The sequence below is a fragment of the Eptatretus burgeri genome, chromosome 5, assembly GCF_056783735.1.
Source record: "Eptatretus burgeri isolate ZD-2024b chromosome 5, Ebu_testis_v1, whole genome shotgun sequence".
Classification (NCBI taxonomy): domain Eukaryota; kingdom Metazoa; phylum Chordata; class Myxini; order Myxiniformes; family Myxinidae; genus Eptatretus; species Eptatretus burgeri.
Window position 1 is genome coordinate 124,130,739 of NC_140965.1, and position 25,523 is coordinate 124,156,261.

The following is a 25,523-nucleotide window of genomic DNA, read 5'->3' on the forward strand; positions in this document are numbered from 1 at the left end:
CTTCCTGATTACAATATACAAATACATATATTGCTTTAAAATTATTTGGATCAGACTTCACTGCAATGCTTTGTAAAAAATATTAATTATTAGACGAGTCTTTTAAAAACGATAAATGTATAAACAGGCGAGCATTGGGTGGCTTTGACACCAACTCTGGTTACATCTCCTTCAACTCCTCTTCATCTCCTTCATGGGAACCAGCTCAGGCTAGTGGAGTCGTGGACCTCGCAAGAGGCCAGGGAATTGATGATGGGTCGTGCCCCCGTGGACGCCGGTAAACCTACGCTTCCAGTGAGGTTGCTCAACCTATCCGACGAGCCATGGACCATCAGGGGTGGAGCAATAGTGATAAAATGTGGGGTGGAGGAAGTCACTGGAGGGAGGGGGCAGATCCACGGGCTTGCCAACACAGCCATGCAAAGGACAAAATTATGGGGAAAATTATTGGCCCGAGGGAGTGATGGACATGATGACATGCTCTGAAGAGGGCCTAATATCGGAGCAGGTTGAGGACATTGCATCAGTTGGTTTGTCAGAACTTGGATGTTTTCTCTCTCTCTCCTGAGTTGGGCGCACGAGCCTCATCAGGCGTCAAACTCATACCGGCGAGTCTCAGCGTGTGCACCAACCAGCACGGTGACTCCCTCTTGCTGAGAGGCAGGAGGCTGAGGAACTTGTGGAAAAAAAAAAAGAATAAATTAAAAAGGCCGGAATTATCGAGCCCATGGTTTCGTCCTTGGGTGTTGCCCATTGTGCTGGTGAAAAAGTAGGATGAGGATGGAACTATTTGCTTTTTTGTGGATTATTTTGACCTCAATCATGTGACACTGAAGGACCCATGTCCCCTGACAATGATTGATGACACCCTCAATGCCATCTCTAAGATCAAGATAGTTTTCGACATTGGATTTGAAGAGGGTTTATTGACAGGTGGAAATGGATGAAGCAGGAAGAGAGAAAACAGCGTTATCCATGGGAAATGGCCTCTTGCAGTTTGTAATTTGGATTGCGCAATGCCCCTGCCGTGTTGTGAGCGCCTGGAATGTGTCTTCATTGGCTTACCATGGCAAGCATGCCTGGTCTATTTGGATGATGTGTTGGTCCATGCTCCCACATTTGAACATACTGCCAAAAATTTATAAGAGTTGTGTGACAGATTCAGTGGAGCCGGGTTGAAATTTAACTCGAGCACATGTGAAATTTTCAAGAGAGAGGTGACTTACCTGGGTCACGTGATCAACGAGTGCGGTGTGCCCACTGATCCTGCGAAGTGAAATCGGGAAAAGAGTGGCCCGTCCCCAAAAACGTAAGAGAAGTCAGACGATTTTAGGATTTTTGGAAACTTTACAGGGATTTTAAGACCTTTCATCAAATTGGTGGAGAAAGGAGCAAAATTTGTATGGTCCGAGAGCTCTATTGAGGCATTGAGTCACTCAAAACAATGTCTGGTGGAGGCCTCGATTTTGACATACCCGATGGATGATGGCAATTACATCCTTGTCCCATATGACCCCTTAGCCCCAAACTGCGATTGGAACATACCCTTTAGAATGCATATATAGACTTCTGATCCTTAAGACCTGTACACCCTTTAAACACACTGTGATGTATCAGTAGTTTATGATAATGTATGCATACATGGGTGCACCGGGGCGTGGTTAAGGCAAATAAAGTGATCCGCATATGTTCTGATGCGGTGTGGTTCTGTGCTGTGCTGTGCTGTGTAGTGCTGTGTCCCGAATAAACCTGTTGTTCCCACTTCAGAGTCTTCATCCCTGTTCATTGAGTACATTACAGTTCCCCACTGTTTCTTCCTTCCCTCTCCTGCCTTGCTTGTCTCCTGCTCCCCTTGTTATGTGTTTCTGTATGTTAGCCCTCATACGAGCCTCGACAGTGTATTCCAAAAAAAAGGGGGGAAAAAAGAAAACTGCCAATTCTTTTTGAGGTCAACCTCGGCCCAAGGTCAACAACTGAGGTGGTATTTATAAAATCCTCAATTTTCATCCGATTGACTTGAAATTTGAAGAGGATTTATATTCCAGCTCACTGAATTTAACCGGTCAATTATTCCTGATGTCAAATTTGTTTTATGGATTTTGAAAGTATCGTGCTCTGCATGACTTCTTCTTCTTCTTGTTTGTATGTTTGTTTGTCTGTCTGTGTGCAGGATATCTCAAAAAGTTGGAGACTGATTCGGATGAAACTTGGTGGAGAGGTTGGGTGTGTGGCAAGGACTAATTGATTCGATTTTGGTGAAGATCCGAATTCGGATCTGGATATGATAATTATTTAATTATAAAAGTGATTCTTCACCATTTAATTGAGATGGAGGGCTCAAAAACGATATTAAGAATGATATTTCAAAAATGTATTGGGCCAGATATATTATGGATCAGGTATTGCGTGGCAGAGGTATCCACTCCACTGAGTGCCCTTCTACTTACCTCCGCCACCGAAGGTGAAGGGGGCTTGTGTTTTCAGCCCCTCTCTGTCTGTCTGTCTTTTGTCTGCATAGAACTTTTGTGTTTTTCTCCACAACCGCTTGTCGGATGGAGACAAAATTTTCCCCATTGGTGCAACTACTCGTACAATTTTGTAATGATAATTATGATGTCATAGGTCACGTGGTGTGGCAGCCATGTTTGAAAACCGGAAAATATTTGGACTTTTGTGTCTCTGAAACTGCACCAAGGAAAAAAAAATTAAACTTGACAGACAGCAAGTGCTCCTCATGGGGAATTAGAGTGATTTTTCATGACATTATAGGTGCCCTCGTTATGACGTCATAATTGCATATGCGGAACGTCACATCCGATCAGTATGAAAAATGTTTGAGGGTCATCTCGGGATAAAATGGTCCTTAGAAAAAAATTAATGACATCATTGGTCACGTGATTCGGCAGTCATATTGTTTAAAAAAAAAAAAACCTTAAAAAATCTCCTTCTCTGAAGTGGCTGAACAGATCGAGGCAAAACTTTATACGTGTGACTACCTGTCCATGAGGAACAAAAGATTCACACATATGATGTCATTGGTCACATGGTTTGGCAGCCATATTGCATTTACCTGAAAACCTATAAAATCTCCAGAACGGCTGGACAAATTGAGGGGAAACTTCACAAAAGCGTTTCACAAGCCATGGGTGTACAAGTGGCACATCGCAAGTACTCCTCATGGGGAATGTGTGGTATTTTTATGATGTCATGGGTGCCTTTGTTGTGATGTCATAAATTGCATATGTGGAACGCTACATCCGATCAGTATAAAAAATTTTCAGGGTCATCTAGGGATAAAATGGTCCACAGAAATGTTTTTGATGACATCATTGGTCATGTGATTCGGCCGCCATATATATATATATATATATATATATATATATATATATATATATATATATATATATATATATATATATATATATTGATATATGATATATACATATATACATATACATATATTTTTTTCTTTTTTTTTTGTAAAACTTTCAAAAAAGTCCTCTTCTCTGAAATGGTTGAAAAGATCGAAGCGAAAGTTTACACATATGACCACCTATCCACGATGAACAAAAGGGTCACGCACATGACATCATCGGTCACATGGTTTGGCTACTTTGGCAGCCATCTTGGATTTACCCTAAAAATTATATATAATACACCACTCAAAAGAAGTCCTGGCGGGGGTTTGCAATCTCTGATTGCTCTTTTTATTCTTCAAAAATGTATTGTGCCTGATAGGTTCTCATGAATCAAGCATTGAGTGGTGGAGGTATGTACTCTACCAAGTGCCCTTCCAGTTGTCATTGTGATCATTGCAGTCCTGCTATGATTTTTACTTCCACCACCGATGGTGAAAGAGGTTATATTTTACCCCTCTCTGGCTGTTTGTCTATCTGTGTGCATTATTTCTCAAAAAGTTGTGGACAAACTCGGATGAAATTTTGTGGGCAGGGTGGGTGTGTGACAAGGATGAATTGATTTGATTTTGTTGAAGATCTGAATGTGGATCTGGATACAAGAATTATTTAATTTCCGAAAGTAATTCTACATCATTGTATTGAGAGATAGGGCCAAAAACGATACATAAGATGTTATCTCAAAAATGTTTTGGGCCCAATATGTTCTTGTGGATCAGGAATTGCGTGACAAAGGGATGCGCTCTACCGAGTACCCTTCTAGTTTCGTAATATTGTGAGGCCGGGTATCAGTGGCGAGCAACCGCTTGAGGGATCAGTGGAGTCGGCTCCACCGAACACACCGGAATTTAGGTCGTGACCCTTGGATAAGTCCGAAAGGCATGGGACCCTTACAGGACCATGAATCGCCAATAATTCGACCGTGTGGGGTAGGGTTAATTGCCAAACTTCAATATAGCTAATTACCCACACGGCAAAGCTACCGGGAAATTCACACTTTCGACAGTCCTCGAGCGGGACGAGCCGTTACCGTGCTCGAACCGCGTGTAACCCGAGCAGATGGTCACCGAGGCCTGTCGGTCCAAATGAACAATCTACTGCCTAGCTATTTCTCAACACACACCGTGTGAAGCCAATGAAAGAAACACAGGAACGAGCTGGAACATTTAACAAAAGGGGATTTATTTATAATAATTGGGGGATGAGGGGAGCACATAAGGGCAGAGTTATCCGAATAAAGAAGGGAATCAAATGTACAAGCAATTCCTTAAACAATACTACTTAGAGACAGGGCCCACGGACACACACACGCACACACAAATACCCCAGAAAGAGATGGACCTCGAGGTCTTTATTGCCCCTTCAGCACGGAGGAAAGACGAGCTGAGGGAAGAGAACGTGCTGGCTACCTGGCCGCACCTTTCCGGAGCACCAGTTGCCAAAGAACGGACCAGGGCAGCCGAACCCAGAGGAGCCGAGACGAAGTGATCTCCCGTGATGAGATGGTCGACCGCTTGTAGTAATGCGCCAGATGAGACGCCTCGGATGCGCGCGATGCAGTCAGCCGCAGACCCAGACAGAGGTGTGCTCGAGCAGACGGGACGCAAATCATCCAAGCTTTTCCAATCGTTTTTCGGGGTGGTCTGCTCCCCCGTCGCCTGCTTCCATTAGGTGGACGGCGTGTCGCGGTTCCGCCTTCTTGAGAAGGACCGCCCCGGTTTTGGTCCGCGCATTGCCCATTGGGCGGAAAATGACGCATACCCTTATTTGGCGTGCAGCCAGAACGAAGCGCTCCGTGCCCATATTTGGACCAAGCCAGAGCGAAACGCTTCGTGACCATATTTGGTGTGAAATCCACACCACCTGGGGCATGGAATTCCGCCCATGCACACATGCCGAGGAGTGCGCGAAGAGCGCGGACAATGCTGCGAGCAGAGGGTTGTTTTTGGGGTAAAAATCCTATCAATAAAATAACTTCGAAGCGCATGTACACTGAATTACCCACAAAACAAGGGATGGGGCCCTAACTAGAAACACTCACTGATATAACTGTTCTATAAGGACCTGAATGTTGAGTGCTCATGGCTGCCAGATTCGTAACAATATATCTTGTTCCTTGTTTTATGATGAAGTTTTCTGTTGTCTCATGGTACATGGGTATACCCACCCCAAGTCTCTCATGGTACACCCACCCCAAGGGACCGCCTCAGGTTAACCCAAGCAGACTGCCGTCTGGTGGACGACATCTCAGCACTACTCCTACACACTCTCCCACAATCTGACCTGGGAATGTTACCCCGTGGTTTCCCTCCTATCATCAAAGATTGGGGGTCCCGAAAGCTTTGCCCCAATCCCATCATCCAGTGAGCTGCCCTGCGAAGGGAAACTGCACAGGAGGTACTCCCATGGAGTGAGTTTTCAGCTTTCTTTGCGTTCTTGTGTTTTACGGAATGAAGAGTTTTACGGTGGCCGGAGTGCAAATCCTGCCACCAACCTCCTAATAAGAAGTAACCCAACTGCAGGAGGACGTCCGCAGACACAGTTGGGCACGAGATATGGATAGCCGTTGGCTCACAAGGCCTCCACCCTTTGACAGGTTTTGTTTTTAGTCCTGCTGGGTGTCCATATCCAAACACCCTCCTCACCAAAAAACCTGGTGGGGGGGACGGTTTCGTCGCTGACAGCTCGACCATGGAACAGGTTAGTACAGGTTTACATGGTACCTGTTGCAAGTTACAGGTCTAATCTGGCCTGACCTGACACCTAATCACGTGCAATCACGAGGAGTGCAATCACGTGTTAAATGGCATTATGACGTCACGGTAAGGCTACACATGCACACAATAAACAGGTCCTGTCATGGCGTCCTTCGGTGTACGTTTCCTTCACTCGGAACGGATCCTTCACTAAAACACGGACGTGAAGGCGTTTGTTCAGGATATAACTATCGTTTTCGTTATAATATGTAATAGGCAAAGCCTCGAAGCGAACGTAGAATTCTTCTTACATTCGATGCTGCAATTTCCGGTTACTTCGGCCTGGATTGGGGATCAGCGATCAAATCATGTAAATTACGATTAAAAATTATTTTTTGATGATGCGGGAGATATCTTTATTAAAATCAGTGGAGGAAATATACACCATGTCTGATATTTGAGTCTTTCATGTCTCCGACGATGCCTTTATCTCCTGGGACGCATCATTCCCCATGACAAAAACCGGAAGCAAAAGGGTCATAGCCGACGACACGGATTCCAAATTGCCAGGGCATTGTGTTGTTGTTGTTGTTGTTGTTGTTGTTTCCTATTCTCTCATGTGCACGCGTTGAGTATGAAGCTCACTACATTCGCTAATAATAACGTAACGTTAATAACAATAAGAATAATAGTCGGAGCTTTCATCGCAACACGTGCGTTCAATTAGATCGGTACCTGGAAGTTGCAAGGGGGTAATTTTGGAGCCTGTCCCACAGGAGAAGGATCTGGAGGTGGTAATGGATACAGGAGGTAAACAGGCAGCACAGTGCCAGGCAGCTGTAGGTAAAGCAAACAGGGTTTTAGGTTGTATTCGGAGGGGGATCAATTATAAATCAAAAGAGGTGGTGTTGACATTGTACAGGAATTTAGTGAGTGCCGCATCTAGAATATTGTGTGCAGTTTTGGTCACCACAACGTAGGGAGCACATAGATGCCATTGAGAGGGTTCAGCGTAGGGCTACTGGATTGATTCCAGGACGAGCTGGACTCAGCTATGAGGAGCGGCTGAAGGAGACAGGACTTTAATAATGCATGGAATGGCCTCCCTGGAAAGGTAGTGGCAGCAGAAAAAGTATATCAGTTTAAATTGGAATTAGAGAGGTACCTGGAAGTTATGGAGGTAGAGGGGTACGGGGATGTTGATAAGACTTTTAGGTACTTTGTGTTGATGGGTGATTGTGTACGAAGTGCTGTTGGTGGGGGTCTTGTTAAGGGGGGTTGTGTGGTTGATGTGTGTTTTTAACCAAGCCCATGCCCCCTCTTCGAAGGGAAGAAAAGCAAAAGAAAAAAAAAATACAAAAACTACCAAAAAAACCCCAAAAAATTTATTTCATTAATTAAAAACTTTTTTTGTATTTTCTTCCTTGGATTTTGTATGGATGGGTTACTGTCGTGGTGTTCTCACAGGCATGATGGGCTGAATGGCCTCCACCTGTGTTGGATTTCCTTGTTCTTCCTTGGATGATGTGTGGTTGATGTTGTGTTTCTCACCCAAGAACCGTTTTCGCCCATTCCCCCCTCCTCCATGAAGAAAAAAAAAAAGTCTTTCAAAATTTTTTTTAAAAGTCTAAAAAATATAGTCTTTAAAAAAAAAAAGGAACAAAAGAACATTTTTCGTCATCTCCACGTTGGGCAAACTGGATACACTGTCAATTGAGCTCGAAGCACGGTCGACTCTGTAAATCAGTGTTAAAATCCATCAAGGGGACGGAGTGAACAGTATAAAGTCGTGAGAATTATTAGGGTACCCTGTGAGTACAGGGTACCCAATTGTTTTTCTTCTGTTTATTATTATTTTTCTTTTTCCGCCGGCATTTTGCACCCTTTTTCACTTTAAAAATCATTTTCTCTGGAACACGAAGTCCGATCGACAGGAAATTTTCACCATAGTATGTATCTTTTTTGATAGCACAATCACGTTATAATTATGACGTCATTGGTCACGTGGTACGGTCGCCATCTTGAAAAAAGCGATAAACTTTGGACATCTGTATCTCGGAAACCGTGCAATGGAAAAAATTTTCGTTTGATACATTTTACTAAGCTCCCTATGGGGAACACGTGTGATTTTTCGTGACGTCATAGGTGAAGCGATATACCGGTGAAAATTCGTCAAGTAGAACGCCGTATAGGAAAAATCTGAAAAATTTTGAGCATCATCTACGCCTAAAATCACCGACGAAAATGTTTTTCTTGACGTCATCGATGACGTATTTCGGCCGCCATCTTGTTTTTAGTGTTTTTTTTAAAAAAATCTTCTTCTCCAGAACGGCTGTGCAGATTGAGGCGAAACTTTACAGGCACATTCCCCCTGAGGTCCTCTTTCAAGTTTGTTAATTTGTTGTTGATACGTCACATGGTTTGGCGGCCATCTTGAAAAAACCCTAAAACCTTCAAACATCTTCTTCTCCAGAAGCGCTGGTCCAATGAAGGCGAGATTTCAGAACTATATTCGTGACATGTATGCGATGCAAGTTTGTTAATTTCGAAGTCATAGGTCACATGGTTTGGCCGCCATGTTGGATTTAAGAAAAATATTAAATAATGTTTTCTCTGGTATTTCATAAGCCATCGAAGCGAAAATTTGCAAGTGCCTTCCTCCCTCAAGTCTGCATACATGGTAAAAAATTTTTACCTCAGAAGTCACATGGTTTGGCGGCCATCTTGGATAGAAAAATAGTCTTTATCCGATTTACACGAAAATCGACACACTTGTTCGGGTCGACGATGGAAAGCAGAATTTAAATTTATGATATCATAGGTCACAAGGTTCGGCAGCCATCTTGGATTGAAAATGAATAAATTTAAAAAATCTTCTTCTCCAGAAGGGCAAGACAGATGAAGACGAAACTTCACACATATATTCCCCATGAGGTCCTTTCTCAAGTTTGTTAATTTGTTCTTGATCGGTCACATGGTTCGGCGGCCATCTTGAAAAAACCCTAAAACCTTCAAACATCTTCTTCTCCAGAAGCGCTGGTCGGATGAAGGGGAGATTTCAGAACTATATTCGGGACACGTAGGCGATATAAGTTTGTTAATTTCGAATTGATACGTTAGATGGTTTGGCCGCCATCTTGGATTTAAGAAAAATATTAAATAATGTTTTCTCTGGAACCACTGAACCAAACGAATCGAAAATTTGTAATTATCATCTACCATCGTGTATGCACGCATGGTAAAAATTATGACATCACACGTTACATGGTTTGGTGGCCATCTTGGATAGAAAAACGCACCTTTACCGATTAACACGAAACTTCAGAAACGTGTTGCAATACCCAGTTGGAAGCAGAATTTAAATTTGTGATGTCATAGGTCACATGGTTCGTCAGCCATCTTGGATTAAAAAATAATATCTTTAAACGTCTTTTTCTCTGAAACGACTGAACAGATCCAGGCGAAACTCCACCACTATGACCGCCTCTCCATGACGAATAAAAAGTTCTCACCCCCTTTAGAGGTACGACGCAACGTTTGGCAGCCATAGTGGATTGAAGGAAAAATATTAATTAATGTTTACTCTGGAACTACTGCATCAATAAATGTGAAACATCACATTTATGGTGGAACAGTCATGCGGAATGACGGTTTGAAATTTCAACGGGATCGGGCCCAGGGTTTGGCAGCCATGTTGGTTTTAAGAAAAATATTAAATAATGTTTTCTCTGGAACTGCTTAACCTAGCGAAGCGAAAATTTGCACTTATCGTCTCCGATCCTGTTTGCACATGTGGTGAAAATTATGACGTCACAAGTCACATGGTTTGGCCGCCATCTTGGATTGAAGGATAAATATTAATTAATGTTTACTCTGGAACTGCTGCTTCTGTATATACGAAACTTCACATTTGAAATTTAGCCGACATGCGAAACAAAAGTTTAAAATTTCAACCTGATCGGTCACGTGGTTTGGCAGCCAGAATCATTTAATCATTTTAATCTGTTCGCCAGTAATAAGGAAATTGAACGCTTTGTGCTGCCCGGTTCAGCACTCGTCTGTTCTGCGCCGTCGCGAAGCAGGCCTGTGTTTGTATCACCATTAAATCATGTTTTCTCCGGCACCGCTTTTCCGATGAATGCGAAACTTTGCGACGATGATTTAAGTCTCATGTTGTATCAGTTGTGTCAAAGGCGGACACGTTTGGGTACCCGGTCATCACTGCCAGCAGTTATAAAGTGGCAGTTCTAGTTTATTTTATTTTTTGTATTTGGCGGAGGCCGATGAGTTTGGGGGGAGGTGCCATTTTTAGAGCCCAGCAGCTCTGTTTACGCGTCAACACAAAAAAGAAGATTAAGATGAAGAAGAAGAAGACTAAGAGGAAGAAGAAGAAGTTCATGATGAAGAAGAGCATGAGGAGGAAGAAGAAGAATATGAGGAAGCAGAAGAAGAAGTTTATGATGAAGAAGAAGAATATAATGAAGAAGAAGACGATGCTAAAGAAGAAGATTATAATGAAGAAGAAGAAGACGATGCTGAAGAAGAAGATTAAGATGAAGAAGAAGAAGCGGACGCAGAAGAGGACATTTATAAATTTCTGTTTTTTTAATATAAATTGGACTGGTGTTGATGTGGAGCAGGCACGATGGGTCGAATGGCCTCCGCGTTTACATTTCTTGTGATCTTCGGAAAATATTATAATTTCCCCCCCTGAAATGAGAGCGAGAGATGAACCTTCAGAGTTTAGGCTTTATTCCATTTGATTGGAGCCGCTTCTACGGGCACACCGGGGAATACAGGTTCAGCTAGGAGTACATAAGCAGTAACGTATACATGTGCAGTTAATCATTGCAGAATAAATCCGCGTAAACACGGAGTTCGATATAATCTCCATTCTCACCAGTCAATGAGCACCTTCAGTTAACGAGCATCAAGTGAACAGCCGATGTAAATGGCAATGCCCCGGGGACAACCACTCGTGCCGCAGAGACCTCCCCTTATACGCGAGACGCACAACATGTGATCCCGCGTCATGTCCCTCAATTCACCTCAATTCACCACATTCTCCTCACCTTTAAAATGTAACTAGGGGCCCATCTTACACACCATGATTGCTTTAGCACTATAGGAGTATACATTTCAAGCAACGCAGACTAATAGGTCTACAGGAGCATACATGCCAAGCAGTGATTATTTTGAGTTGTAGGAGCATGGAAATGAGCATCGATATATGATATAATGGGCATATAGGAGCATGAGCAGCGAGAATGCCGATAATCCCCTTTACAGATTGAGTCGTCGAGGGGGCCTTATTCGTCGACCTCTCCGGGAGTAAACGGCAGTTTCACTTGAGGGAGACTCCCGATCCTCTTGGTGAGCCTCGACTTGTGCCGGGGATGACTCCTCGATCGCTCTCGGGTGGAACGCGGCAGCCCCGTCGCCCGGCGGAGTTCCTGGGGGGGAAATGTCAGAAGGAGGAGTGCCAGAAGGTGGTGTACCGGCGGGAGGAGTACCTGAGGGAGCCAGATGGCGAACCGACACAGTGGTCTCCCTGCCATCCGGGAGCCTGACATGAGCATACTCTGGATTAGTGTCAATGAGTTCGACCCCCTCCACCAGGGGTTCATACTTGCTTTGTCGTACCGGGCGTTTCATGAACACTGTACCGGGATGGGTCAGCCAGTTGGGCACCGTTTGACCATCAACATAACGTCGCTGGTGAGTAAACATTCGTTCGTGAGGAGTTGCATTGGTGGACGTGCAGAGCAAAGAGCGTATGGAATTCAGAGCGTCGGGAAGAGTAACCTCCCACCGCTCGGGGCCCAGTCCTCTCGATTTCAGCGCCAGAGTTACGGCTTTCCAAATAACTCCATTATACCTTTCCACCTGCCCGTTTCCCTGTGGGTTGTAACCCGTCGTTCGACTAGTTGCTATGCCGTGCTCTAATAGGAATTGTTTTAGCCCGGCCGACATGAAACACGGCCCTCTGTCTGAATGTATGTACGAAGGTCTCCCAAACATAGCGAAGAGGTCAGAGAGACATCTCACGACAGTGCCCGAGGTCATATCCGAGCACGGAAATGCGAAAGGGAACCTTGAATATTCATCAACAACGGTGAATATGTATCTGTTGTCTGTTTCGGTCGGCAGGGGCCCTTTGAAGTCGATGTTTAGTCTCTCGAAGGGGGAAGTGGCCTTGATCAGTCTGCCAGATGCCGCGCCAAAGAATCTGGGTTTTAGTTCAGCACAAACAGGGCATGAAGCATTCATTTGTTTAATATCTTCAACAGAATAGGGAAGATTTTGTCTACGCACGAAATGTGCCATCCTGGTTACCCCCGGGTGGCACAGAGACACATGGAGGTCTTGCAAAGCCTGACTGATTGTTGCCGAACTGTAGACCCGAGAGAAGGTGTCTGCAGCAGGGTTTTCTTTCCCGGGCCGGTAAACAATGTCGTAACTGTAGCAAGCTAGGTCTATCCGCCATCTCATAATTTTTTCATTCTTAATTTTCCCGTTATTTTTCCCATCAAACATGAATGCCACGGATCGTTGGTCCGTAACGAGCGTGAAGTGGTTTCCCAGTAAATAATGTCTCCATTTCCGCAGCGCTTCAACGATGGCGTACGCTTCCTTCTCTATCGCTGAGTGTCTCTGCTCGCTTCTAGAGAGAGTTCTCGAGAAGAACGCGACCGGCCGCCCAGACTGATTAAGTGTAGCAGCTATGGCGTGATTTGAAGCGTCGGTTTCCACCACGAAGGGCACCGAGCTGTCGATCGATAAAACCACGGACTTACTGATATCATCCTTGAGGTTGTGGAAAGCTCTTACAACAGCGGCATCTGGTGGAAAGTTTTTGCAATGCACTAGGGGATGTATTTTCTCGGAGTATTGCGAAATCCATCTCGCATAGTAAGCGAACATCCCGATCACCCGGCGCATTGTCTGCAAGTCCTGAGGTGGTGGAAGCTCACGGAGCGGGCGCAATCGTTCAGGATCAGGCTTAATTGTGCCGTCGGCTATCGTGTAGCCGAGAAGGTCAATTGACCTTGCCGAGAATACGCATTTCTCGTAGTTGAGAGTCAGATTATATTTTCTAGCAATGCTCAAGAATCTGTCCAGATTCCTATCATGTTCCCTCTGATCCCTACCGCACACTGTGACATTATCCACGTAAACAAAAGTGTCTTTGAGGTTTTCATCTGAGATGATGTCGTCCATAACCCGTTGGAAGCAAGCTACCCCATTCGTGACACCGAAAGGTATTCTCCTGAATTGGTAGAGGCGCCTCCCTGCCTGGAATGCAGTGTAAGGTTTGTCTTCCTCTCGGATGGGAATTTGATGATAGGCGCTTCGCAAGTCGATGGTACTGAATACCTTATAATTGGCCACGCGTTCGACCATCTCATCTATGCGCGGCAGGGGGTAGGCGTCGAGTTGGGTGAAGCGATTGACCGTTTGGGAATAATCAACAACCATTCGTTTCTTATGGTTCTGACTGCTGGTTACTAACACCTGTGCGCGCCATGGCGAGTCGCTCGGTTCTATAATTCCTTCTTCCAGTAATCGCTTGGTTTCTGAAGTGATGAAATTCATGTCAGCAGTGGTATATCGCCGCGATTTAATCGCTATCGGTTTGCAGACCGGCGACAAGTTAGCGAACAGCTGGGGGGATGTCACCTCCGCGGTGGTCAACGCATTTAAAATTAGACGAGGTTTGCTTCCTCCAAAGGGTATTTCGACGCTCGTGTGCTGCTTGAGGACATTATGACCCAGAATTACGTCTGCGCACAAATCACGAAGCACCAGTACCCTTACATCCCGATGCGTGTACCCTTTTACGTCCAATTCAACATTGCAGTACCCTCGTACGCGGGATTGTAGTGAGGTGGCGGCCATGCATACCGTATTGTCAGTCGGGTGGATTACCCATTTCCTGCCCTTCACTAGCGAGCTGTTGACGAAACTTTCAGAGCTACCGGTATCAATCAGTGCCTCAGCCATATGCCCGTTAATTCGTACGTTGATGAAAGCCTTGGATAGATTCCCCGGGGAGGCTGCAGTCAATTTATTTTGCGAGTAGAGAGCCGCAGAAGTGGGTTTATTTCTCCTTAGAGTAGATTTACATACCCTGGCATAATGCCCTTTCTTGTCGCAATTCATGCATGTGGCATCTCTGGCGGGACATTTTTGACGAGGATGCCTTTTGTACCCACAAAAGAAGCATTTACCAACCGGAGCAGTTGCTGAGGAGTTTGACGTGGCCTGGGTATCTGGCTCCTCGGGTGTTTCCCCATCCCCTATGTCTGGCTGTGTCTGTGCCAGTGGGGTTCCTTGGGTTCCCATCGTAGCAGCGTTCATTAGCAGCATCGGTGTCCCAAATGACTCAGATTGCTGCTGAGCCGTATCCATTGCTCGTGCCTGATCGACCACCTTGTCAAGAGTGGGTTGCGCTTTCTCTAGTAAGCGTTGCCGTATGTGGGCTGATCTGAGTCCTTGGATGAATGCCTCCCGTGTGGCTTCCTTTCGGTGTTCCTCGGCGCTTACGGCCCGGAAGCTGCCGTCTTTTCCCAGCTGATTCAGAGCTTGCAGGAACTGATCGATTGTCTCCCCGGCTGCTTGCTTGCGTGTGTTGAGAAGATGTCGTATGTATACCTCGTTCTTGGGCTTCACGTAGAGCGCCTGCAGCACGTCGATCGCTGCTTCGTAAGTGTCGCACTCCGAGAAGAGCCTGTACACGCTGGGCGAGACATGATTCACGAGAGCGGCAAATTTGGCGGCTCCTTCCTCGATGATGGTCAGATAGTGTGAGAAGGAGCAGAACCAATGCGACCATTTCATTTCTGCGTCAGTCGCGTTTGGGTCTGCGTCGAACCTCTCTGGTTTGTAGATCTTGTCCATCGTTGGTTGAGAGAGCCGAGAAAATCAAATGGAATAAATTGTAATGAGAGCGAGAGATGAACCTTCAGAGTTTAGGCTTTATTCCATTTGATTGGAGCCGCTTCTACGGGCACACCGGGGAATACAGGTTCAGCTAGGAGTACATAAGCAGTAACGTATACATGGGCAATTAATCATTGCAGAATAAATTCGCGTAAGCACGGAGTTCGATATAATCTCCATTCTCACCAGTCAATGAGCACCTTCAGTCAACGAGCATCAAGTGAACAGCCGATGTAAATGGCAATGCCCCGGGGACAACCACTCGTGCCGCAGAGACCTCCCCTTATACGCGAGACGCACAACATGTGATCCCGCGTCATGTCCCTTGATTCACCTCAATTCACCACAACAAATACGCGCCAAAACTTATGAACACAACTACACCCTAAATAAAAGCAATCCCACAACCCCGGACACAAATGTCAATTGCAAAATACGTCAAACAACACACAAAAAAAAACCACAAAAAATTTATTTTTATCTGGACAGGAAGTCAAACAGGCGCGTGCGAACAACAGGAAATGACGTCACGTCACGTGACAGAAGAAAAAGACGACGAATTATTATAAAAATAAATTTAAAAAAAACGAGACCGATGTCCCGGATGTGGAATAACGCCTCTGAAAGTTTCAAGGCGAGACCGGACCATGAAAGCGCGACGCACTTGTTGAATAAAAATATCACGGCCTGTTTTTCCTCAGAGAACTGCTGGTCACGTCGGAGGAATTAGCTGGAGAACGCTGGCGATGGGCGGGACAGACTGGTAGGAGTATCCGTCCATTAGAAGCTGCTTGCTGACGTGATGTGCTTGAATTCTGTCCGTTTTTCTCCATCTGTCTGATTCTGTCTCTCTGGCGATCTCCTTCCCACAGAAGACTGGTTCGAGAGACGGTGAACGTCAGATCAGAGTTTGTTCATCCACTAACAGGGAACGAGAGCTGCGTTTCGACCGTCGTGAGACGGGTTGCTTGCGTCGGTGCTGCGACTCCGTGCAGATATTTCGAAAGGTGAGTGTTTCCTGTGAAGAATAAGGTAAGTCTCGCGTTTGTGGTGTTTGTCGTTTTTATTCTTTCAACTTTATAAAAAATACAACGGCAACAAGGATTCCGTGAGCGCCTTGACAAGCGCGGCCATTGGTGAGACCATAACAACTGTTTTCAACAAATAAATGTTCAAATTAATTTTATATAATTCAAATGATGCATCTAATCAAACGTCTGAGTTGTTTAGCTATAAGATTATGGAAAATATGGATGGCTTGTCATTTTTATTTTACCTCACGATCTGAGGTAAAAAGCGCGCGATAGTGTTTTTTTAACCCTCGTTTGGCTGATTTCTAATTTTTCATCAATTGCTCGTGCAAACACTCGACCAGGGCCGGATTACGATTTTGTCATTTTACCTCTCGATCTGAGGTAAAAAGCGCGCCATAGTGCTTCTTGACCTTCGTTTGGCTGATTTCTATTTTTTCAACAATTGCTCGTGCAAACACTTGACAAATACTTCGGCTAAAATCATACGTTCTTGAACGTCCGTGAAGTTAGAACCTTTTACCCTTTACCCGAATCAAAGTTAACGTTGTACCATTACACAAAATGGGGGGAGTTGTTGATTTAATTTAAAAAGGGGAAGCGAAATAAAGATTACGTACGAAATAATGATTATATATAATTGAATCTGGAAAAGGTGTAAATAGGGTAAATTAGGCCACAAAAAATTACTTGTTTAGTGTGCACCTCTTCCAATTTTTCCAGGTGGGGAGGGAGGTTTTTAAATTTTTTTTATCATGGATGGAGTGTTGGAGTGCCTGGATGACGAAGACATCGATGGTATTCATTGTCAGGAGGCATGTTAGGAAGGTATAGAAGACAATAGAAACTTTGAAGCAAGAAATTGTAGAAGATGAAAAAATCAATGAACCACAGCACTTCAGCTCATCTTCATGAGGCACTTCCTCTCTCATAACACCCCACCTTGCAAGGCAATATTGATGATACTCATGATTCTTTCAACAGGATTTTTCCAACTATTTTGAGGAGGCGTACCAATGGCACACAGAACGTCTTGGTCAAATTTCAGCCAAAGGAACATCAGTGATAGTTGAAGTGACAGTTGACTTTCAGTGATAGTGAACCGGTGGTCAGGGCCACCATCTGCATGCAGCAGGAGAATTGGTTTCAAAGGTCCGAATCTTTGAAGTATTTCCTTCAGCTCTGCCATGTGTCTCCCAAGAGATGATGGCTGGAACGCATTTTCTTTGAAGACTACAAAGGCCCTTCCTCGATGGAACGACTCCTCAGTGCTTTCAGGGACATCAATGATCATCACCACAATGGGTGTCAAACTTAGCCTGGTGAAATTTTGGTCAGACACAGCAAGTTTCTTTCCTTTAGAAACCAGTACCTCCTTCCCTCTTTCAACGGCAGCAACAGGACAATTAGGCTCGCCGACATTGACTGTTTGCTTGTCATCCAAAGCAGCAAATGTAAGGTGGTTGCGAAACTTGATACCAAACTCTTTCTCGTACCTGAATAATGCAGATGCAGAGTGGGCATCTTCATGATTGGATCTCAGCTGATGAGCCTGGACCATGAACTTGATTTTGAGACGACCTGTATCGTGGCTAGCTGATTTGGCTGTGGGTCAGTGTGGCCAAAACTGCACCCTCAGCCACTGGATACTGGGTATGGCTGTTCCCTCTGGACACTGACTTGAGACTTGTTCATGTAGATCTCGGACAATCAAAGCGGTTGCCAGGTGAGTCACCACATCACTGTCAGCCACCACATAGTGTCTTCTGTTGTTGACAGCTGTTTCTACTGAAGAATTGATGAATCGCTGACACTGCTGGAGGAAGTCGTTGTTTTGTTCGGGGCGACCATCATTGTTCATAGGTAGATCCCAAATAAGATCGGGGTCTTCATCATCCAGGATTCTGGACACTCTCTGGTCTGCTTCTGCCTCTTTTGCTGTAGAAGCTGCACTACTGTCACCAGTCAACCTATAGTAAGCTGAGCGGAGAAAGGCAGACTTGCACCTAGTTGCCCTTCCAAAACTTTGGAGAAAGTCTCGCCTCATTGCCCTTGAATGGTACTCTGGGAGTGTCTTTTACATTCCCTTTTTTTTTTTTTTTTTTTTTTTTTTTTTTTTTTTTTTTGTATACCTTGGTCGAGGCTCGTATGAGAGCTAACACACAACTCACAGCAAGGAGGCATGAGACAAGAGGGGCGGGAGTGGAAGGGACAAAACATTGGGGAACAGACACAGGTGAACTGTGGAAGGGAGAGGGATGGGGATGGGACGGGGAACATGGCGAGGGGAAGATGGACATTAAAGGGACTTTCAGGAAGGAAAGCAGGAGAATTGAAGGAAGTGGGCTTGGGTGGATTATCGGGGTAGAAAAGATCGAGGATTTGGATGGGGGAAGATAAGAGGTGGTGGTGAACAGCTGTTTTGAAAGCCTGGAGGGAAGAATGGGAAAGAATAGAGTGAGGAAGTTTATTCCAAAGGCGGGAAAAAAAGAGGAATGAAAGAGTGAAGATGAGCAGTGATTCGTGATTTTGGTAGTTTTACCAGAAGGGGGTTGTTGGCGGACCTTGAGCGCCCTGTGGAAATGTGGTTGGGACAAATCACAGAGAGAGCAGGGGGGCAAGGCTGGAGAGGAGTCGGTAGAAGACAGAAAGACCACCGACCAACCTGCGGTGATTGAGTGAGAGGCCCAAAGACTCAGCTTCATTGCGGGAGATGCCAATGATCTTAAAAGCCCTGGTTTCGACAGCGTGAAGTCGAGAAAGGTGGGAGGCAGGAGCACCAGCCCAGAGGGGAGAGCAGTACTCCATCAGGCTACGGACAAAAGCTTTGTAAGTGGTCAGGAGCTCAAGAGGGCCAAGGAAGGACTTTGCACGACGGAGGATTCCCAGTCGGCGACTGGCTTTTGAGGCAAGGTTGGAAATGTGACTTTCCCAGGAAAGGTCATGGCAGATAGTGAGACCCAGAAGCTTGAAAGAAAAGACTTCTTCCAGAGGATTGTTGAGAAAGTGGATGGGGGGTTTTGTAAACGGTCCTTTCAAGAGACATAGTGAGAGTGTGAGATTTGTCTGGATTGAAAGACATGTTCCACGTGTTGGACCAGTTTGTGATTTTATCCAGATCTGCAGTGAGCGAAGAAGCTGCTGCTTGCCGGTCTGAGGGATGACAGATGGTACGGCAGAGGGTGGAGTCGTCGGCAAAGAGAAATAGAGGATTTTCCAGAGAGTCCGAGAGATCATTGATGAAAACCAGAAAAAGAACAGGGCCCAGAACGCTACCTTGAGGAACTCCAGCCTGCACAGGAAGAGGGGATGAAAGAACTCCATTTAGGGCCACACGTTGACTGCGACAGGAGAGGAAGTCTGCGAGCCATGAGTGGAGATGGCCTTGAATACCATGGGAAGAGAGTTTGGTGAGTAGGGCAGGGTGCCAGACTGTGTCAAAAGCACGTGATATGTCCAGGGATACGGCTCGGATTTCCTGTCTGGCATTGAGGACCTCCATCCATTGATGGGAGAGCAGTAGCAACATATCTAGGGTAGAGTGACCTGGTCTGAAACCAAATTGATGATTGGAAATCAAGCCATTGGAGAAGAGGAAGGATTTCATGTCTGAAGCGATGATGGATTCCATAACCTTGCTGATGATTGGGAGAAGGCTGATTGGTCTATAGTTACAGGGATCTGTTTTTGCACCTTTTTTATGCAGGGCAGTGATGTTAGCAGATTTCCAAGCAGATGGCAGATGACCTTGGGTAAATGAGAGAGTGAATAGAACAGAGAGAGGGTGAGCAAGAGCAGAAGAGCAGGCTTTGAGGACACGTGGGGCTGATGCCGTCTGGAACGGTTGCAGAATCTGACTCGAGGTTTGAAAGCAAGCTCTCCACCTTGTCAGGAGAAAAGGATACAGAGTCCAGGGACAGTTGGGTGCGACTGGGTAAAGTGGGTAGAGATAGTGATGGGTTTGGGACACAAGATTTAGCTGCAAACACCGAGTTTAGACATTCAGCTTTATCACGTGTGGAATCAGCAGTGCGGCCATTTGAGGTAAGGGAGGGGATGGAGGGGGAACATACACCAGAAACAGATTTGATTAAACGCCACCAGGATTTTGAGGAGGGAGAGAGGTTTGAGAGTTCAGACTTGAGATGAGAAAGATGTTGTTTTCTGGCTCTCCTGAGGGCAGCTACACACTTGTTCCGAGCTTTGTGGAAAGAACTGAGATTGCCTCAGTTGGGTTTGCTTTCCATGAGGCAAAGGCAAGTTGTTCCAGGACAACTGCCTCGCCACAAGCTTCAGTAAACCAAGGGCGGGAGGAAGGGTAAGACAACTGAACACGAGAGGGGATAAATCTGTGCATGAGGGAGAGCAAGTTTCTTTGAAAGAATTCCCAGGATGAGTTGATGTTTGAGAAAGTAGTGATAGGAGACCAGTCTGTAAGTTTGATGGCTGCTCGGAGACCCTGCCAGTCGGCTTGAGTGAAATGCCAGACTGGACGGCGGTGAGGTGGTTCTCTGATAACAGCCAGAGAGATGTCCACTTTAACAAGGACGTGGTCAGAAGAACCAATTGGAGCGAAGGAAGAGCAGCAGATATTGTCAGGGAAATTTGTCAAAATCAGATCCAGAAGAGATGGAGTACCATTGGTTGAGATCCGGGTCGGGAAGTTGACCGATTGAGTCAGTCCCAATGAGTCACAGAAAGCTTTTGCTGATGTCCCATGGCAGGTGAGAGAGGTACCCACACCTAGCCAACTGGCGTGATGACAATTGAAGTCGCCACATAAGAGGAAGAGAGAGTTTGGATGAGAAGATAGAAGATGGTCCATGTTTTCGGAGAGTGAGGTGTAGATGGAGTCATCACTGTTCGGTGGACGGTACAGTACACATATAAACATGAGGTGGGAGTGGAGGGGAAGCCGAAGCCAGAGGTATTCCTGGGGGTGTGGGGGAGTGAGAGCAGTGCAGGGAGAGTGAGGAATAGAGTCTTTGATGAAGAGAGCAACACCTCCACCAGGACGAGGCTCAGGTCTGTCATACCGTAAGAGGGAGTAACCAGGGAGAGATACTTGGGAGTCAGACACGTCTTGGGAGAGGAAAGTTTCTGTTAGGCAGATAATGTCTGGTTTGTCAGTGGCAACCTGCATGGAAAGATCTGAAAGGTTTGAGCGAAGGCCCCGGATATTTGAGGTCCACACTTTTAATGAAGAGGTAGGGGAGGAGGCTTTGGGTGCAGGAGGTGGAGGGGGCGGGGGAGGGTAGGACGAGGGACTCCAGGGGGGAGGTAAGGAGGGTTGCTGAAGGAGTGTGGGGAATTGCAGAATAGCGAGGGAGGGGGCCGAATGAGGAGGAGAAAAGGCTCTGTGGTGCTGGGAGAGAGGGGGGACAAGAGACAAGGAAGATGGCAGTTGAGTATTTGAGGAGGTGGAGTGAAGAGATGGAGGTGAGAGGGCAGTGGAGGAGGCAGGTTGGTGGATGAGAGGGGGGCAACTTAGAGAAGGAAGAGTGAGGGGGATGAAAGGTGGGAGAAAGGTGAGGGGGAATTTTTGAAAGAGGTGAGAGGGAGGCTTGGAGGGAGAAGAGAGGATGGTTGCTTTGAGAGTGAGAGTGAGGGGTGAGGGGGTGAGTTGGCACTGAAGTTGGAAAAAAAGAATGGTTGATGGAAAGTAGCATTCATGGCAAACTGTGGTTTTTAAAAGTTTTAGGTCAGAGATGCGATTTAACACAATTCTTGATGGATGCAATGAAGGCGAATTCAGAGCATGGAGAGAAGAAGCGCTGTAATAGTTGGATTTTTAGGCAAGGAATGAAGGGAGAGGTCGAAATGAAAGCAGTCTGTTGAAATAGCAGAAGAGTAGTGCATTGTGAAACAGTAAAGAGTACCACATGTGTGAGAGAGGAAGATGAAGCATCATAAGATCGTTTTTGTTGTTAATATTAATGTATGAGAGAGTTCAACAGATTAGGTCATGGAAATGTAAAAAAAAAAAAAAAGAAATCGAGGAAGACGAGGAGGAAGTTAAGAGGAAGAAGAAGTAGCAGAATCGGGAGAAGGTGAGCGTGTTGTTGTTGTTGTTGTTGTTGTTGTTGGGTGTTTTTTTTTTTTTTTTTTTTTTTTTTTTTTGAGATAAGAAAGAGATTAGTTGGGAGAATGGGGGATGTTTGGAAAGTGGGGAGGATGAAAATTGAAGGTAATGGGGAGGATAGAAATTGAAGGTAATGGGGAGAAAAAACAAACAAACAAAAAAAAAAAACGATCGAACACCAAGTGGAACCGGTAGGCCTCAAGCCTAGGACTAGGCCTCAAACACCAGGTAAGAACGTCGACATAAATACTCACAAAATAGCACGATTTTTGAAACAAAACCGAACTAGGAACACACATTAACATGTAGCTGAGAAAATTAAACAGTTAAAACGGGACAAATAACAACCGGAACTTAACTTTGAGAATGTCAGCAGGGAGCCCCGAAGGAGACCTCTTGCCGCTCAAAACCGGAACCGGAACCAATATTGTGTGCCTCATTGAGCAAATCTGATTCAGATTTCAAGTCACTTACTTTCCACAGAAACCACAGAAACATGAGTGAAACAATATGACCTTGCAATGTGATACGATGTCTGAGATGAAATCATGCCTCCGTTGACGATCCTCAGGCAAAAAATCGTTCAAGAATATGGGCTCATTTCCCCTGGCCTGGATAAGGGCTTCTTGAACTGCTGTGTATTTCTTTTTCACAGTCTTTCTGATGTTTTGGGTCACACAAGGTACTTTGAAATGGTCCCTGTCAGTCGGTGTCAAGCTCAGTCTGGCATGGCTTTCTTTGAGCTGCAAAGAAATATAAAGTCATTTGAGATAGCAGAACAGAAAGAACTGGAGGGGGAGCACTCTGTAGAGTGCAAAACCTCCGCCGCCAATACTGCTGGGTCACTCAAGTGAACCTGATATCCAATTCATTGAAGGTCAAAACGGATCAGACTCAACTGAACCATGATTGAATATACTAAGCTCGATCGACACGCATGTAGAAATGCCAAAAAACTAGAATCGAAATTTTTTTGAAAAAAAAATGGTGCAAAATGTTTTTTTTTCTCTCACATTTTTTTGTGTGGGGGGGGGGTGTTGGAAATCACTTAAAACATGTAGAAATGCAAAAAACTTCAAGGTTGATTGTTAATAAATCCACAATTCAATGCCATACATTGAAATTTTGGAAAACATGTAAGGTGGTTGCGTATGTGTCCCAAGTATTGAAATACAATGTAGAGTGTTCTTCCCTGAAAAATATTTTTAAAAATAAATAAATATGCACGAACATGCTTGTTCTGGCTGGCGAGATAGTTCCCATATTTTGTCAGGCTTTCAGCAAGTGAAACAATGGAAGTCTGAATTGGTTTCCATGCATCCTTTTTGAGGTAGGCTGAAACAGCCAGATTGTACAGGGCAGAACCATGTGCTTTCAACTCTTCTTGATGCAGGAAGGATGAATCAATCTTGCACTTCTTCTGCCTTTCACGTTGATGGAATCCAGAGAAATGATGAAGGGTATCAGGCACAGGGTATGCTCGACTTGAAAGGGTGGCATGGTTTCGGTCAGTGCTGTATATAAAGAGAGTCTGGCCAACTGGCGAGGCAGGTGCCATATTGCATCCCAGCCAGCGTAATGCTGGCTATGTGGGAGCATATGCGCGGTGCGATATGAACGGGCATTTTCCTTCTCGCGCAAAATGTAATGGGAGTTTCGACTTCAAATTTTGAGCTTTGCTCTAAAATAAATCACTCTACAAGATGGTGTATTCGAGATGCTGATAAACCCACCGAAAAATAACAGAGGTCGCATACTGAGGACGGACTAATCTATTTCTTGACTGTACAAGATTTCTTGCCTGAATCTATGGAAACCTGTGTATCGCACGAACCACAGAGGCTAGAAATCTAGCGCAAAATTGACCAATTCAGCAAAGCCAACAATGTTTCGGAGAGCTCCTCAGGATGAATTAAAAGAAACTTGACCCAGAATTACAGAGTACAAGATTCATAAAATGCCAAAACGAAAAAGTACGCGAGACTGCTGTAGATGGCCAGGACGGAAGACGGCTATAACCGCTATAACAATAGCGGTTATAGCCGTCACCTGTCCAGAAGGGGTTAAAAGTCAAAACCATCTTCGGTTCTTCTCCATATGACTTAACCCCTTCAGGACGGGAGGTGGCTATAACCTCCAGGCGGTTATGGCCACCTCCCCTCCTGAAGGGGTTAATATGAACAACTGACTCCAAGGTCAGTTCTACTTCATTTTTTTCCACACACGCTCTCATTGCCGCACTCTTGCTGCTGAGTTGACTGGCAGTATCAACTTTTGCCTGGCTGACATGGATCGAATTTTGCACTTTGGAATAGATGTACACATGCAAAGTGAAAAACTGCGTCAGTGGCTTCGTTTTCAGATCGCAGCAGTCAGGAATATCAACTGATATCAGTCAGGACCCATTCAAGTGGTCCTGCACCATCCTGAACTGCTTCTCTCCTTCTCTGAACAGCTTGAAAGCCTCGTCATTGCAATGAGTCAAAGCGCCTTCTTCAGTCTTGTTATCGCCTCACGACTGCCCTGCGAAAGACTTTGGGCGGTTCTCTGCGGCTTCCAGGCAAGTGGTGCAATGTGTCCACGAGTTGGAGACTGAGGAAATACTGTAGCCAGCCAGGTAATACAAGCTGCTCTCTTGGGCTTTGCTCAGAGGATCAGGAGGCAGCTCTCCAATCAAATAGCTGAATGTGTCCTCGTCACATTCGTCTGGTGTCGTCGGTTTCTCTTTCGGAGTGTCGAGGAAATCTGCTAAAAATGACCGGTCATCCTCGAGATAATTACTGGACGCGGGACACTTCAAAAATTGCGCCACCGTTATGAGCTTCAGAGCCTGTCGGAATTCCAGCACGTTTGGGACAGGATTCTTGAATCGGACGCACCCAAACAGGTTCTCGAGGCAATCCTGCGTGAGTCTGGATGTGAGCACAAAGTGGTGTCCCCTGGCCAGCAGTTCTTTCTGAATATCGAGCACAGACGAGGTCGATAATATGACGCCGGCTTGCCACGGCTTCCACGATTTGCCACATCTATCCCTCCGAATACCACCAGCGTCTCTTCAAGGTACCGGATCGCCTTCTCGTAAGCACAAGTATTCGCTTTACTGAGCGCGGTGGCGAGGTGACTGCTGAACATCAGGTCGAACCAGGTGTTCATAAAGTCCAAAAACCAGGCAGTCATTAGCAACGCGTTGTCAAAACCTTCGTTTTCAACCAGGTAGTGCAGCCCAGCACTGACCGACTTACTGAAAAAATTCAATGCCTTTCCCACTTTCATTTTGTCGAAATGGGCGGTGGTCGACACCATTTCCATGCCGAGATTGGGCGTCAGTTTCAGATCGTCATTGACCTAAAATTTC

The 25,523-nt window shown here is 45.4% G+C and overlaps 1 pseudogene; it reads right to left on the minus strand.

Moving 5' to 3' along the window:
- Positions 1-587: 587 nt before the first annotated feature.
- On the minus strand, positions 588-23,726 carry LOC147027279 (uncharacterized; annotated as a pseudogene).
- Positions 23,727-25,523: the final 1,797 nt, after the last annotated feature.